This window comes from Bison bison, unplaced genomic scaffold (genome assembly GCF_000754665.1).
Source record: "Bison bison bison isolate TAMUID 2011002044 unplaced genomic scaffold, Bison_UMD1.0 scf7180017864466, whole genome shotgun sequence".
NCBI lineage: Eukaryota > Metazoa > Chordata > Mammalia > Artiodactyla > Bovidae > Bison > Bison bison.
In genome coordinates this window covers 4,135,565-4,140,471 of record NW_011495027.1, presented here as the reverse complement: position 1 = coordinate 4,140,471, position 4,907 = coordinate 4,135,565, and positions in this window count along the sequence as shown.

Below are 4,907 nucleotides of genomic sequence, written 5' to 3'. Positions count from 1 at the left end.
AAAAAGAAAAATGCTATAGCTCATGGTATATAAACAGGCAAAGATTCCAAGTGGTGCCTGATTGACCTCTGGCAGTAGATCCACTTGGGCCTACAAGGAGTGATTGAGGTGCCCATTGGGTCAGCTGGGGCCAGACAAACCTAAAGAGGTTCACTAAGGTGAGTCCAATACAATTTACTTCCTGAACTGCTCAGACCCACTCATGTCCTTTCATCATATCTAGATCCATTATTACAAGGTAAGGCTGGAATTGGGGCTAGAGGCATGAGCTAGTTCACATTTTCACTGAGAGAAGGTTCAAGACCAGTCATTCATAGAATCTCCTCTGAAGTGCTCGTCATGGGCTATCTCCTAAAATACCCAAAGCAAGAGAGTTGTTGAAATAAGTTGTGATGCCTGCTGCTACAGCTGGTCTCAAGACCATTACAGATATGTATTGTCTCCTTTCTTCATCAGCAGTTTCCCTAATTTTTAGCCAGCATTTTGGCTGATCTGTGGTATTTGTTTGCCTGATGGAGTGACCCAGCCCTTCATTCCTGAGGCGTCTGAGCCTTGGGTCACTCTGCCCTTGTTAGGCTATGGCTGGAGCAGATGCCAGTGACAGGCGTCGCCTGGCATGACAGAGCAGTTTAGGTGCCTGCTTATATTTTGCTTGGCCTTCCCTGCTGGCTGGGCCCTGATTGCTTGTTCAGTGGAGAGTGCTTGACGCTGCCTCATCTCCTAACACCACTGGCTGTTGTGTCCCAGGGGAGAGGGTGGAGTTAGCGTGGACCCACTGGGCAGGCTGTGGTGGCAGCTCCACCCTCTCTGGTACCCAAGTTCAGCCTGAACAGACTCACAGAGGCTTTGGCTCACATAGCATCTCACGCCATGGCACCTGGGATCTGGCTTTGTCAGAGGCAGCCCAGATTATTTGTGTATTTTAAATAAACAGAAATATAAGTATGTTTTCCTGTGTTTGGCTGCTTTCACCTAGTATTTTCAGCATGAATTTCAGCTATGTTGTTTTACGTAGCAGTAATCGTGCTCTTTTTCCTTTGTATTCCATTGTAAAAATATGCCACAATTTACTTACTGATTGCTTTTGATGAACATTTGGATTATTTCCTGCTTGGGGCTATTTTAAATAACAGTGCCATAGACATAAGCATTGACTTCAGTTGAGTATGTACCAAGAGTGGAATAGCTAAGACACAGAATATGTGTATGTCTAGCCATAGTTGATCTCCCAGACACTTTTCAAAATGGTGTACTGATTGATCTACATTTCTACGAGTACACAGTGCGGCTGGTCTTTACAATTTTATCCACACTGGATGGGGTATAATCATGTTGTACTGTGGTTTTAATTTGCATGTTTCCTGACGACTGATGTTACTATACATGTTTCCTGATGACTGATGTTACTATACACCTTTCCATTTAATTGCTAGTCATTTGGATGTCCTTTTATGAAGTGCCTTTACAAGTCTTTGCCCAGTTTTTATCAGGTTAGTTTTTTTCTTGTTGATTTTTAAGAATTCTTTTGATGTTCTGGGTATTGAGCTGTGGATGTATACATTGCAAATATCTTTTCCCAGTTTGTGGCTTCTCTTAGCGGTTCTCTTGGATGAACAGAGGTTCTTAATTTTAATGGAATTCAATATAATGTTTTATTTTATGGGTAATGTTTTTGGGGTCATGTTGGAGACAGCATTTCCAAGTTCATGAAGATGTTATACAATATTTTATTCTAGAGCTTTGTCATTTTATCTTTCACATTTAGTTCTGTGACCTATCACATATTATGATTTGTATATATAGTATGGGGTAGGATTCAAGATTTTTGTTTTGTTTTGCTCTCTAGGTAGCAGTACATGCAGATCATTTATTGACAGGATCATCCTTTACACCCTGGGACTTGCTGTGTCTCAATGATAAAGAAGCCACTTGCCAAGGCAGGAGACGCAGGAGACTTGAGTTTGATCCCTGGGTCAGGAAGATAATGCGGAGAAGGGAATGGGAACCCACTCCAGTATTCTTGCCTGGAAAATCTCATGGACAGAGGAGCCTGGTGTGCTACAGTCCACGGAGTCACCAAGAGTACGACAATACTGAGCAACTGAGCATGCATTCCTTTCCCCCCACTGAGTTGCAGTTGAGATTTTTTTATGAATGAGGTGACTGCAAGTGTGAAGATCTGTTTTCAGACTCTATATGACTAGGCTTATTATCTCAGTCCTGTTTTGTCTTAGTTACTGCTGGTTTATAAGTCTTAATATTTAGTAGTATAAACACTAGCTATAAAAGTATCAGCTTGGGAATTCTACCAGAAGAAAATTGCTGGATTTGACAGGATCATATTAAATTTATATGCTCATTGTAATATGTTAGCTAAATGATACAACCACCAGTGCCATGACAATTCTTAGGTCAACCATAAAAGGTCAAAAAGTGATGGTTACCCAATTCCTGGAAATCTCCACCCCTTCTCCAAAATAATTAGAATAATCCTACCACTCATTAGCTTGTGAAATTACCCAGTCTATAAAAATCCTCCACCTCATATTTCAGGGCCTCTCACCTTCTGAGATGGCCCACACTATGTGGGTGGACTGTATTTCTCCCAAAGCCTTTTTTTCCTTTTGAGACAGATCACATTCTGTCTATGGAATGTGTATCTCTCTAAATAAATCCACTTCTTACTTAAAATAAATAAATATATACATATTTATACATCAGTTTGGAAAGAAATGACATTTTTATAATATTGAGTTTTTGAGTCTTTATTGAAAGACTCAATCCACGGTCCTGGAATATCTTTTCATTTTAAATTTTATTTATTTGAGCTCAATTATGTTTTATAGTTTTAAGGGTAAAAGTCTTATGTACCTTTGGTTAAAGTTATTTCCATGGTGTTTTAAAATTGGGGGGTGTTATTATAAATGGTATTTTTAGCAAATTTCATTTTCTAATTGTTTATTGCTGATATATAGAAATATATTAGATTTTTGTGTATTGACTTTTCCTCCACAGAACTTACTAAATACATTTATTTCTAGTAGTTTATAGATTCTTTTGGATTTTGTATGCTTATAATTATGTCATCTATGAATAATAATATTCTTCCTTTTCAATCTTATATTACAATATTTTTATTTTGTTTCCTTCTCTTATTATACTTGTACTTCTCCGTAGTACAGCATTGAATACCAGTGGAAAGAATGGTTATCTTTATTCTTGTTCCCAATCCCAAATGAAAAAGCATCCTATATTTTACCATTAAGTATGATATTACCTAGAGATATTTTGTAGGTATCTTCATCAGATGAAGAAAGTCTGCATCTGTTCCTAGTTTGCTGTTTTCTTTTTAAAAATCATAAATAGGTTTTTAATTTTTCCAAGTGCTTTTTATGCATCTATTGATTTTCATTTTTTATGCTGGTACTATGGGGGCTTACATGGGTTTGAGTTTTCGATATTAAATCTCCCTTACATTCCTAGAATAAATTCTTGATCATGATGTAGTATACTATTTGGTGTACTTACATTTAGTTAGGATCTTTTGCACTATGTTCATGAGAGAGATTGGCGTCAACTTTTCCTTTCTTGTAATGGTCATGCCAGGTATTAGTATCAAGGCTATCTGGTCTCAAAAAAGTTGAAAAATGTTTCCTATTTTTCTATTCTCTTGAATAGTTTTAAACAAACTATTTGTTTAAAACATATTATTTCTTCTTTAAATTTCCCTCTGACCATTGTTTTACTTCATTGTGTAAGTTTTGCTATGACATATTTTTATTATTATTCAGTTCCAAATATTTTCTAACTTTTATTTTGGGTTCTTTTATTAGCATATGCACTACATAAAAAGAAGGCTATTGCTTAATTTGCAGACATTTGGCGAGTCTCTAGATAATCTATTATTAATTTCTAGTTTAATTCTACTGGAGCCAGAAAGCATACTCTAAGATTTAAATTATTTGATATTGGTTGAGTCTTACTTTTTGCCTCAGCTTATGGTCTATTTGGTAAAACATTTCATGTGCTTTTGAGAAAAATATTTTTTCTGTAGTTATTAAGTTACAGTGTTCTATACATGTTCAACCAAGTTAATCATGTTATCCAAATTTTCTCATTTGTTACCAATTTTTGTCTTTTTACTGAGAGTTATGTTAAAATCTCCAATTATAATTGTGAACTTATCTATTTATTTTTCTTTCTATTCAGTTCTATCAACTTTTGCTTTATATATTTTACAGCTATGGTTTTGGTGTAGGCAAATTTAGGATTGTTATATAATTATCATCACAAAATGTCTTTTCTATCTCTAATAATACCTCTTGCATAAAATCTACTTTTAATGATATTAATTATGGTATACTGGTATTTTGAATATTGAAAAGTTAAAAAACACAGCACAGTTCTTGGCATATGGAATTTATTCAATAAAGTATCTTTACACTTCTTCATTTCATTTACCCAACCTGTAGCTTTGAAGGGGAAGATTGGAGAGAAGTCAACAACATGAAAAAGCTGGGGCTTTGCATTAGATGGCATCAAGTAAGAATGACCAATATATGTATGTAGGACATTGGTGTGTTTAATAGGTAGTTTTAAGCTGTTTGCCATATAGCACCTCGATATGACTCCTGCTTCCACCCCCTAGTTCCTGACATCCTTTAGTAATGGTTATAAGACTGCAAGGTATTCCTACAGCATTGATGACAGAAAAATTGGTACAAATGTTTGGGAAGGACATATGCATTACAGTTGAAGTGTGTTTATCTTTCAACATAGAAATTCCATCCTAGGAATTTACCAACAGACTCATACAGGTGTACAAGAGTATATGTACAAGCATAATATAATTTGTGCCTCAAAATATACTTTATAATAGGAATAAGTAGAATTAATAAGTAAGCTTA